The sequence below is a fragment of the Poromitra crassiceps genome (assembly GCF_964638095.1).
Source record: "Poromitra crassiceps genome assembly, chromosome: 8".
Lineage (NCBI taxonomy): Eukaryota > Metazoa > Chordata > Actinopteri > Beryciformes > Melamphaidae > Poromitra > Poromitra crassiceps.
The window spans coordinates 15,727,014-15,740,238 of NC_139629.1; the positions used below are offsets into that span (position 1 = coordinate 15,727,014).

The 13,225-nt window shown below is 44.5% G+C and overlaps 1 protein-coding gene across 1 annotated transcript in view; it reads left to right on the forward strand.

The window, feature by feature from the left end:
- The window catches only part of dcc (DCC netrin 1 receptor), a gene marked incomplete at both ends in the record, with an annotated part of 118,699 nt that overhangs the window by 1,850 nt on the left and 103,624 nt on the right, over nucleotides 1-13,225 (forward strand). The gene's annotated exons all lie outside the window — the stretch shown is intronic.

A 13,225-nucleotide genomic window follows, 5' to 3' on the forward strand; every position in this document is an offset into this window, starting at 1 on the left:
ACAATTAACGGATATAATAATAAGCTTCAGAGGGCTATAGCTGTCTGTGGCGAGTTGGTCTGAGGTTATTCCCTCTCGAAATCAGCTCTGTGCATTCCCTTACAAAAACTATTAACGTTAAGTAGTCATGTGCATTTATAGCCTATACTATTCCCCCGACGAACGTTATGCAGACTGCAGCTGTTTGATATGCGGGTGGTCGTGTATCGTTCCAATTTTAGTAGGACACCATATCGATCTGCCCGCCCACCATGCGAGTGCACTATCCTCTCTGCTCAGCGGACTAGGAGGGAAGTCTTGTTGAATGAATTCGTTCATCATACAGTAGCCTAGGCTACACTAACCTATGAAAATATTCATTTGGGCTAGGAGGAGCAGGAAATCCCTCCGCTCGCCTTTCAATGCGGGAGCGGGGGATTTCACCTGAAAGTACAGAGCAGCACGGTAATGTGGCCATGCTGCTTGGCTCTGTGTGAAAGCAATTTCTGTGGCGAGGCGGCTGGCTTTACGGGACTCCTAAACGGCAATTTTTGCGCGATCTGTGTGTGAAAGAGCCTATTGTCTGATCTGTGTCGTGCATGTCGGCCATCTTGGACAGCTACTGTACGTATGGCAACACCACTTGGATAAATCACATTAGAGTCAAGTTTGACACTGCCCCATCTGCGTTGGATGCAAATTGGGCAGTGACAAGTATTATATTGAAATCAGTATTCAATTCAGAATTCTGATCCTATTGACAAAATGTTGTTTTAATTAAAAAATCTGTTTAATCTGTAAACTATGAAGTTTCTTGTCAAATCTCAAACATGTTTTATATTTTTATGTGGTTCTGACTGACTGAGTAACAAGGTTTAATATAGCATCAGACACAGACAGACAGACAGACACGCACGCACGCGCGCGCGCACACACACACACACACACACACACACACACACACACACACACAATATGACAATATTTGTCAGGGTTTGACAAAAGATAAAGTGTCAGTCTGCACAACCCCCACCATATGTGCGACCGCGTCAGTGCGCGCGTGTGCACCCATGCACGCACGCACGCACGCACGCACGCACGCACGCACGCACACACACACACACACACACACACACACACACACACACACACACACACACAGATTGACAGAAGGGTCACAACATTTAGACTTTCAGATCAGGGAACAGGAGGAGAGATCTGAGGATGACAGGAGAGGTCTCCCCTGAGAGAGAGAGAGAGAGAGAGAGAGATACAGCGAGAGCCTGAGCCAGAGAGAGAGAGACACCGACAGACAGAGAGAGACATAGAGAGAGAATATAAATGCCCTAAACAAAAAATAAAATGACTAACTTCACTATAACAAACCTTATGAAAATAAGTCCCATATCTGACCGACCTCCTCTCCCCTTAACAACCCTCCTGGCAGGGGCGTCATGCAAGCCAACAATCTGAGGGGGCGAACTCTGGCATTTTTGGCGGCGCACGAGGTGCGGCGCCAAAAAAGATTTGGGGGGTTAGAAGCCAGATTTAGAGGAATATCTCATTTTAAATTAACAGACTGAGCAGGTGTAACCATAAGGCTATTTTCCAAACTGCTCAGCCTCCTGGAAAGATCCATAATCACCAGACTAAGTACATTGTCACTGCCCAGGCTCAATGGACTTGACAAAAAAGGGAGACCACACGTTTCAAAGCAATGTAACACAATGTTTATTTTGGCTGGTATTGCCTTTTCAGAAGGTAGACATCTTTTCTCTTCCATTAGTCTCATCTAGTGTCCTCTAGAGCAGGGGTTCCCAACCTTTTTTGTGCCAAGGACTGGTAGATACATGGAAAAAAAACTTGTGGACCGGTTGTCAATTTTAATGGTTTTAGTTACATATATATTTACTCACCAGGTGGCGACAAAGGGTTAATAACAGCCTTTTGTGTTGTACTGTATGTAGCCTATACAGTATTTATGTTTTTGTTTGAACTACAAACATAAATAAACGTCAACTTGAAACTATGTTTCAACTACCATACACAGCCTATAATATTATAGCCTATGTTTATAAAAAAAAAGAAAAAAAATCTCTCAAAAATCTGACAATGGGCATGACGCTTCTGCCTCCCGGTACCTCGGAACCACCTCAGCCGGCCTTCTCTCCACCCCCAAGTCCAACCTCCGCAGTTTCGGTGACAGAGCCTTCTCCAGGGCAGCTCCCAGTCTCTGTGACAGAGCCTTCTCCAGGGCAGCTCCCAGTCTCTGTGACAGAGCCTTCTCCAGGGCAGCTCCCAGTCTCTGTGACAGAGCCTTCTCCAGGGCAGCTCCCAGTCTCTGTGACAGAGCCTTCTCCAGGGCAGCTCCCAGTCTCTGGAACTCCCTCCCCCCTGACATCAGACAATCAGAGTCCCTCAGTTTTTCAATCCCGCCTCAAGACCCATCTCTTCTCCTCTGTCTTCTCTTCCCATTGTTGCACTATCCTCGTCACCTTAGTGTTAGTGTATAGTGTGAAGCGTCTTTGAGTCCTTGAAAATCGCTATATGTCCCATGTATTATTATTATTATTATTATTATTATTATTATTATTATTATTATTATTATTATTATTATTATTATTATTAAATCTGTGTGTGTGTGCGTTTGCATGCGTGCATAGTGTGTGTGTGGTAAGCATTTGATTTTGCCTTCTTTAGGCACCAAAGTGAGCCAGATTTGCTGTTGTTGCAGTATAGTGTGTGTGTGTGTGTGTGTGTGTGTGTGTGTGTGTGTGTGTGTGTGTGGATAACAAGGTCAAATCCCTACATTCTACATTCATTTTTATTAAAGGCGTACAAACTGGTCAATGCATGTAAACAGTGAACTGGTGTATACAATCAATATACACACACACACACACACACACACACACACACATACACACACACACGCGCGCGCAGCGGCCCATAGCTTCTGGTGAGAGGGGAAGTTTAATCCATATCCGTTCCATATTATTGATCCAGGTCTGAAGGCTGAGAGAGCAAGAGACAGAGAGACAGAGAGAGAATTAGAATTTTGAAGAAAAAAAATCTTTATTGTACACGGTGTTAGTACAAGAACTTTGTGTCAACACAATATACATAATGTATTTAGGCTATATCACACAAACTACAATAAACAATTCATGATGGTTTCCATTGAATGTGTAATTGTAAGTAGAGTAGTTGAGTTTAGAGCTTGTTGCAGCCCCCCACTCCACTCAGCGTTTCTACCTTTTCAACGGTTGGTGAACATTCTCAATGTTCTATGAACAGTGTTGGGCAAGTTACTTTCAAAATGTAATATACTACATATTACTAGTTACTTTTGTTTGAAAGTAATAAGTTACTTTACAATATTACTTTCTGTGTAGAGTAACTCGTTACTTATTACACTACTTTAGCATTACTTTTACCAAAATAACAGCAGCAGCAGAATGACATCGCCGCCCCCTGGAACCATCCCGAAGAATAATTTAAACCGTCTTCAAGTCAGTGTAAACAATCCAAAATTCAAAATTTTATTATTTTCCTTTGTTATTGTCATCTATAGTGTTGTTTTTGCATAAAAACACAGTTTATTAGGAAATGAGTGTATATTTATTTAAATATGTGCTTTGATTTTAAAAAAGTAACTCAATTTGTAACTTGAGTTACTTGACAAAGTAACTGGTACAATATTACTGAAATCCTATAGACGGTTTTCACCAGAGCGCAACCCCACAGCACTTCCTTTTTCTCAGCATTCGGCAAACTGCAGAAATATTCACTCGACATCGTTACTTTTGTTTTCGCCGCTCAGCTGTATAGACGGTTTTCACGGAATGGTCAGTCCTGCACTTGAATGTTTTTTTTTCTTTTACGTCCATAGTAAACACTGCAACAGGAAGTGAGCGGGGGTTCAATTTAGAATGTTTTTGTTGTCAAGTTAAAACACGGTGAGTTATGTAAAAAAAAAAAAGACCCCCCTACAGTTGTTATGAAAAGGTGAAATTAGCTATATAGACCAAAACCGTGTTTTGCCCCGGACTAGAAAGATGTCCTGTTACAAATTCGGGCATTTTACTGTAACATGGGGGGAATGCGTACTGCCCCCCGACCCCCAAGTGGCCATTCGAGGAACTACAGCTTTTCACTTCACTTCCACGTCATCATCACCGACGCCTAGCGTTTGCCCACTGGTGTACGCTTGTGTGTGTGTGTGTGTGTGTGTGTGTGTGTGTGTGTGTGTGTGTGTGTGTGTGTGTGTGTATGACAGCTATTCCCTGCTCCCTTTGACAGTAAACTACTTTAAAGTGTCGTTCATAAACGAGGGTGTGACAAAGTGTGTGTGTTTCTCTGTGTGTATGTGTGTGTGTTTCTCTGTGTGTGTGTATGCTCATGGGTGTGCTCGCGTGTGTGTGTGTGACAGCTACTCCCTCGCCCCTTTGACAGTAAGTTACCTTATAATTGTCATTCATAAACGAGGGTGTGTCAAAGTGTGTGTGTGTGTGTGTGTGTGTGTGTGTGTGTGTGTGTGTGTGTGTGTGTGTGTGTGTGTGTGTGTGTGTGTGCGTGCGCGTGCGTGCGTGCGTGCGTGCGTGCGTGCGTGCGTGTGTGTTTAGTAGTAATTGGCCGGCTGTTGAGTGCTGGTAATTGTGTGTGACAGCAGAAAAGGTCTCAGCTAATGATGTGTAGACCGAGCGCTTAGTGAGGTTTTAACCCCAAACGCCTAGATATTCCCCTAACACACACACGCACACATGTGTGTGTGTGCGCACACACACACACACGTCAGCCGGGAAACCAGCCACGAGCCGTGGGGCTGGGACATCAGACACAACTATGATCTGCAGGACTCCGTTTGTTTGTTACAGTATATTACATCGTTTAGTAGACACTTTTATCCAAAGCAACTTAGAATAGCACATCTCATCAACAGCAGTGAAATCAACTGTGCAACAGTCTGCATCAGCTAAGACTTTCTACAAAAGGAATAGAATAGCATTTGTACAAAGAAGTTTTAAGAAAGGAGGAGTACCATTAGTTGGATTTGTATGCCTCCGCCGGCGATAGCCAGGCCGGAGACATTATGGTTTCGGGTTGTCCGTCCGTCCCTCCTTCCGATGTTCGTTAATGCGATATCTTGGGAACGCCTTTGAGGAATTTGATCAAATTTGCCTCAAACGTTGACTTGGACTCGAGGATGAACTGATTAGATTTTGGTGGTCAAACGTCAAAGTTCAAGGTCATTGTGTCACACTCCCATGGCGTTTTGGGAGTTCTATAGAAGTACTGTATATTGGACTACCCTGCAAATTAAAAAATTATGAAAAATGTCAATGGCGAATTGCATATTCAGTAGTCTCGCTGGCCAGCCTCCTCTCCCTTCCGTCCGAGGAGTCTGGCGCCGCAGGTCTCCATAGTGGGATTGCGATAGGCGGCGCTTAGCGGCAGTGTCCTTGGAAAATAGTTTCCAACAATCCAATTTGCCGTTTTCAGTGTGTAGCAACGAGCTAGCGTGTAGGTTTCTGCCGTTAGCTTGCTAGCTAGTTAGCGCTGTTGTTTTCACTGAGGCAGCAGGGCACTATTTACAGCGACACACAGGGAGGAGGGAGCGGAAGCCGCTCTGATTGACATGGTCAGAGCCAATGACAGAGTTTGTAATAAGCCGGGAGCGGACATCCGGCTGCCACCGAAACAGTCGCTCCAATGGGAGAGCAGAGTAGAGCAGGGGAGGGTTTATCCCAGTTGCCTGTTTCCGCGGCGCCAGACTCCTCGGACGGAAGGGAGAGGAGGCTGGCCAACGAGACTACATACTGTAATTCAGTAACAGAGCACTTATCCGAAGGCAGATAAGAGCAATGGACTCAAGGCTAGGTTTGGCCATGGTTAGGCATAGCGGTGCCTGGCGGAGATCTGCACTCTACTGAGTGAATTTTTCTATATATTATATTATATTTTTTATCAAATACTTTTTTTGACTTATTTGAAGGGACATTTTTGACAGGAGTGCGGCAGAGTAGCCTCTACTTTCAGTAAAGATCATTCTTTACTTGCAAGCATTCGCTGACACACGCACACGCACATGCACACACACACACACACACACACACACACACACACACACACACACACATGCTGCCCAGAGTCTTAATGCAGTCTGCTTTGCTTCAAACACAACCCATGGTGTCAGCCTCTGTGTGTGTGTGTGTGTGTGTGTGTGTGTGTGTGTGTGTGTGTGTGTGTGTGTGTGTGTGTGTGTGTGTGTGTGTGTGTGTGTGTGTGTGTGTGTGTGTGTGTGTGTGTGTGTGTGTGTCAGTATCTTGGCTGTCCTCCACCTCACTGTCACCAACTCACATCAGATCATTTGCACTGCTGGCAAGCTCTCACTCTCTCTTTCTCTCGCTCTCTCTCTGTCTCCACCTTTCTTTCTCTTTACCGTTCTCTACATCAGGGGTTCCCAAACTGTTCCATGCCAAGGCCCCCCAGATAGCATTAGCCTTTGGCTGCGGCCCCCCTATTGCAAGATGTCTTTAAAAACCCATTGCCATTTCAAAAATCAAATCCATACAAGCTCAGAATATATTTCCTTACTTTAAAATAAACAAAACATTTGCATAGAAACCCGTTTTAAATTAACATAATGTTGGGCCTTCAAAAAGTCAATTTAAACCGTAGTGAGTCCTGCAGTAATACATTAGCGCTTTTATTTTGAAAATAGAATCGTCTAGCTTCCGTTTCCTGGGTTGAGTTGGGCTCAGTATGAAAAATGATCAGTGAAGAAAAGATCGCCTTGACCACAGATGGATGTGACATGAGTTTAATCTTCTCATGTAATCTATCTATCTCATGTAGTTTAATCATCTCATATCTATCTCATTCGATAGAGACACTGCATGAAATAGGCCACGCCCATCACGGGGGAAAAGCTCTGTTCATTTCCACACACCAGCGTCATTTTCCTTGAATTAAACATAGCTAAAAGCTGTTGTGTGGTGGGCTGCGCAGACAACAGATGTAAAAAATCGCCAGTTAAAGTTTTTTTGTACTCCCGAAAACAAGGAAGCCATTGAGAATTGGCGAGAAGAAAAATGTGGATCTAGCTGTCAAGGAAGTAAGTTGGAGTGTTCATCTTCCGTATATACGATCTTTTTGTGCAACACGCAACCATGCACGCGACATAGGAGAACGCCAGGATTGGAGGGGGGGTTTCTGTTTTCCCCTGTTTTGGGCGTGGTTTCTGAATGATGACGCGTTTTGCAGTGTCTCCATGGTCAATGTTACAGGTTACAATGGGACATTTGAGTGGTTGGACTGCCCTGTAGTGGACAGTAACAACAACATGCTGATTAGGCTTTATATAAGTGTATAGGTCAATTTTTATTTTATTTTTAAGAAATCGATTAAAAATCGAATATTAAAATAATAAAAGCACTGAAAATCGAATTGAATTATTGAGGAAGATTGACAGCCCTAGGACCTTGCACCTGTGGCTTCAGGTCAAAGGTCAAGTATGCCGAGAACGAGTTGACATTAATGGAGGCAAAACATTTTTTTTGTTAAATGTACTTTCTCCTCTGTTGGAGGCAGTGTGCTGAAATAATTCTTAAGGGCTAGACACACCGAGAACACTTGAAATGACTAGCGGGAAAGAAGGCAGACTATACATCGGCCCACCGTCGCCTTTTCCTGAGCCAAACAGTTGCACTTGAACACATCGCAAACACGACAGCAGATAGCGAGGCAGCTAGCACGTACGTGCTTTGCCTGCGGGAGACCTGATTCATGAAACAAAGCAGCGTTTGCCTACTCTTTCACGCATTAAAGCGATTTTGCAAAATAGCTCCAGTAGCTACTTCTAATAGAGAAAATGTATGATCAAAAGGTACAAATGGCATTTGTGTTGTTGTCAGCCCTTGTCTGGTCTTTTGCTTGTGGAAGGAGAAATGAAGAGGCGGAGGTGAAAAAAGAAAAAGTGAAAAGAGAGAGAGAGAGAGAGAGAGAGAGAGAGAGAGAGAGAGAGAGCAACAGGGCAGACAGACGAGACAGATAGCATCAACCAGCCAGGACACTGACCACAAGGACACACATGAGACAAACTCATTAAGTGTGTGTGTGTGTGTGTGTGTGTGTGTGTGTGTGTGTGTGTGTGTGTGTGTGTGTGTGTGTGTGTGTGTGTGTGTGTGTGTGTGTGTGTGAAGGCTGGACTGTGACGGGTGGGAGTGAGTGAAGATAGAGTTGTCAAGAGATAGTGATTTACTGTGGAGAGAGGCAGAGAGGAGAGAGAGACAATGGAAAGAGAGAGAGAGAGAGAGAGAACTGCTGAAGGGGAATCAATAAGAAGGAAACCACGAGGGAGGGAAAGAAAGAGAGAAAGAAAGAAAGAAAGAAAGAAAGAAAGAAAGAAAGAAAGAAAGAAAGAAAGAAAGAAAGAAAGAAAGAAAGAAAATTACACAATCAGGTTGTATTTTGAGAAGTTGTTTAACTGGAGGACTACAGGAGTGGAGTGAACATTTTCTTCCTATATTTAAACATTCGACCTGCTTCCCAGCTGAGATCATTGACCGGTTCCTCAGCTGAGATCTTTCACCTGCTCCTCAGCTGAGATCTTTCACCTGCTCCTCAGCTGCAGCATTTTTGAAGCTATTTTGATGATGGACTGACAGTCAAATCTATACTCCTTCAAAGGTTACGCATCACTCATCATGTCCAGTGGGGTTTGCCCATCTAGCGAGGCTCGCTAGCTCCTCTGCCCTGTGTGTGTGGTCCCCCCGACCCCCCACGGTCTCCTGAAACTAGTTGATACGTTCCTCACCTTGTCTGCTCCACTCCACCGACACCAGGAAAATCATCTTTTATCCTCTTTTCTCTTCCAGTGAGTGAGTATTTTTGTATGGAAAATAACCGAATAAGTCCCAAATGTCTGATTTCATTTGATTTCTGCGGTTTGTAGCATTTCCTGAAAGTCCAGCAAAGCTGGTCCTCCCACTTTTAATCACAGCAAATGTATATCGTTCCTCGGCTCCCAGGACAGACTTGATTGGTACTCAGGTGCACTGAGATCTGCGCCCTGTGGGCAATCTGAATTAAACAAATTAGAGATCAGACTCAGCTCACATACTTATTACATGTTTAATCAGCCCAATCAGCCACATACACCTGTAGACATACACCATAAAGCTGTTGTACCGGCGCCCAAAGCAGGCGGGGACAGTATCATTCTGTCAATTCAGATTGGAGGCTGCTGCAGTGCTGACAGGCACAGACAGACTACCAGGCGCACTGTGCGATTAAGGAATTATTATTTTATAATTATTTCACATTATCCAATTCATTTAGACTTTGTTTAACATGTTTAAGGGAGTCTTTCTACTCCCTCGGCAGAGGGAGGGGTCAGCGCCCTAGCGCCCTCTAGTGACCAGCCACCACTGTTTGCGATGTCATTCAATTTGTGGTGTTTGGCTACTACGGTCTGGTGGGAAACTGAAGACATTCATATTTTAGAGACATTACTGAACATAAACATAAGAAATACAAGATGTGTGTACTTCAAAGGCAGCTGTAGCCGTGTTTTATCAACTCAGTGGTTCACTCACAGAGATTGTGTGTGTGTGTGTGTGTGTGTGTGTGGGGGGGGGGGGGGGTGTGTGTGTGTGTGTGTGTGTGTGTGCGTGTGTGTGTGTGTGTGTGTGTGTGTGTGTGTGTGCGTGTGTGTGTGTGTGTGTGTGTGTGTGTGTGTGTGTGTGTGATGTTGATTGGAACAGAGATGGGACTCTGAGGTGAGCAGTTTGTTTGAACATTAGCAGAACAAAACAGACGCAAAGTAACAGCTGAAGGGACTTCAAAGGTGGCCTGTGTGTAATCTCACATCACACTGCTGCACACACACACATGCATGCAGACACACACACACACACTCGACATGCATGCACGCGCACACGCACGCACACACACACACACACACACACACACACACACACACACACACACACACACACACACACACACACACACACTGTGACTGAAGAAACTGGTTGTGGTAATGATGAAAGTCTCTGAACAAGTCTCCATATCAAAGAGCAGAGTGGCTCCTCTTCACCTGCAGAAAACGTCTTTGATGCTGACGAGTGATGCCGTGTGTGTGTGTGTGTGTGTGTGTGTGTGCGCGGCTTTATTCTAAATCGGACCATAATTTACTAATTGAACATCATGCTGTATTGAAGAAGACTTGAAACTATTGATTAAGACCCTAAACTCATTAGAAAAGAGTTTACTGAGCATAATCAAGTACAATCGGCCTACCTTTTGCACCCAGTGGAGTTGCCCCCTACAGGCCATTAGAAAAACGCAGGTATGTTACTTCCGCATTGGCTTCAATTTTCATACCTGGAGTTTCCCCTTTGCATGAACATTATTTGTTCATTTTGCCATGACTTACTTGTCTTAAGCCCCTGGCTCCTCTAGGGAACTTTGACGAATGTCCTCCACCTCGCTCGCTTACTTCGTCTCTCCACCAGATGCTCAGTCTTCTCCTGAGGCGTTAGTGGATGTTTGCAGCCTGTTTGTTGTTCTCCGTGTCTCTGCTCCATACAGCATCACCTGCTTCACGGTAGATGTCAGATGTATTTTGGTGTTGATTGAGAGGTGATCTGAACTCACATCTTGCTGAGTATGTTGAACCCTATAGCCTTATTGACTCTGTGTTGGATCTCAGCATGTGTCCACAGCACTGCCTATAGGTACATTATGTTACATTACATCATTTAGCAGACACTTTTATCCAAAGCCACTTCACATTTTGTCAACAGTAGAGAAATCAACTATGCAACACTGTCTATGACAGCTAAAGGCTGAATTATGCTCACCCTGCCGTGAAGGGCGCGGGGGTGGAGCGAGGGCCGGGCGCGTCAAATGACGTAAATTTGTTGGGCGTGGTTATTCGCTAGCTCCGTCTGCCGCTCGCCTTGTGCCTGATTTTTTTTTCTAACAGCGCGAGCAGCGCACGGCTTCTCTCCAAACATGTCCGCTTTCAAGCCACTGAACCCTGAACACTGAGCTGTGTTTTCGCCACATTTCTTGACCCATGTGGTAGGCTATACACTTTGATTTGCAACTGTTCGTTTTTAGTTATTTCACCAAGTAAATGTCTTGTGTTGAGAGCATGATTGAGAGAGATTAAAAGCAGCACAGAGTAGGCTATCAGGGCTGAGAAGTAAAACGGCTTTCAGTAAAAACAAGTTTGGTGATTTGATTCCTTCATGTGCTGATGTGCGGTCGTTTGAGAGTGAAAGCGCACTCAGTACTGCACATAATAGAGTTTCATTGCGACTTTTCACGGGCTGCTCTCACCATTGTACAGTACATGCTGATCACTTTCTGAGTATAATGGCATCTGCCCCAGCGCGAGGTCTGCACGGAGACTCGCGGGGCCCCACCCCACGGAGCTTTGCTCGAGTATAAGAGCACCTTTAGACTTTCTGAAGGAATAGAGTAGCATTTGTAGAAAGTAGTTTGAGAAGGAATAAGTAACATTAAGTGACATTGGATTCTTTTTTTAAAGAAGAGGGAGAAAGATGTTAGTTAGCTGCATCTAGACTGGTTTTTGTAAAGCAGCTGGCACACGCACCTGAAAACCCGCAAATCAAAACATAACACATCAGCAATCCACTTAAACAAGGCAGTTTGTTAAAATAAGCAAGACAGAGTCTATAATGCTGTTGCTTCCACGCTGTTGTTTGATGCAATGTGGATGTGGGGGAATATGCGGTTGGTTTTGTTGTTATACAATCTCACTTCCATGGTGATAGACAGCTTCAAGTCCAGCTGAAACGGAACTGCAAGAGTATCTTCTCTATATACCAGGCATGATTCAAGAACAGTCAATGTTACAAACACAATATAATGTAAATCCATAATCCAATGTAATGTAAAGCCATAAGCCGAGGTCGCGGCATCGTGAATCGCGATATTCCTGGAATGCGAGTTATGACAAGCCAATTACATAGTCTATGCATCTACATTAACCAAAGATATTGACACTTTGTATTTTTTGTATACTTATTTGCGCATATATTAACATTTCTCTTTGGCTGAGACTTGCGAGTGCCTCCATGTTTTCTTTCGATTTCTACGGTGCCGCCCCGGTAGGCAGCTGAGTATTCAGTTTTCTGCGTCCTAAAAATAGTTAAATTGCACCCCCCTGGTTGATTGTTGCCATGTAGTGAAATTGATTCATTCAATGTCTATTTGATACCAACGTTAGATAGATCAAATTCCATGTTGATCAACAAAATCCTTAACTCATTGAGTGCCAGCCATTTCTGGAAAACGGATGCTCCCAGTGCCAGCCCTTTCAGAGCGTTTTCAGTGATTTCTCAAGACCCACAGAATATTGTGTGATATTACTATGTAAACACCGAACACGCCCAAAGAACGATGAGACTCTCTTGTATCATCAGCAAAAAAAAGTTTATTGATATCATTTTCCGTTCTTTAGTTATCAGCAGTATTACAGAGGTTGGTTTCACCAGAAACAGATGTTTCAAACTAGAACCTGAGATAATGAGCCTTTTGTGAAATGAAGCATTTCAAGCACATCACTGACTCTGAAGCTAATATTTTCTGATGTAGTGACGTGGTGTAGTTGTGTGGTGCCCTGCGTGCCCCACCCCCCTCAACTGCAAACTCCTCTGGTGGCTCTGCTCGAATCTCTGCTACCTGCGTCAGGTGACGAATCTCTGCATGCTGGAACTCATCCCCACACTAACACACAGCCTGCATGCTGGAGCTGGGAGAAACTCACCCCCACACTAACACACAGCCTGCATGCCGGAGCTGGGAGAAACTCATCCCCACACTAACACACAGCCTAACACGCACCAGCGTCTATTTTCGGAGCGCTCCGCCGTTTTTGTGCGCCGGCTCCCAGCGCGACACCGAAAAGCCAAACCATTCTCAGCAGTTCCCGCTGAGAATGGTTTGGCTTTTCGGTGTCGGGTGCTCCTTTTCTGGCGGCTAATCGTGTGGAGAAACTATCGCAGCAGAGACAGAGGGGCTCAGTTGTGGCTGCTGTTCGCAGCTAACGTTGGCTCCAGCCAGAGCAATCTGTGCCGCTCTGGCTCCAGCATGCATTGGTTTCCGTTTCATCATGGCTTCTTCTGCTGTTTTTCCTCACCTTTCTCCAATCTGGAGAGCACTGTCGCCACCTAATGGGTCCGTAAAATAGCTTATACACCTTCAACAT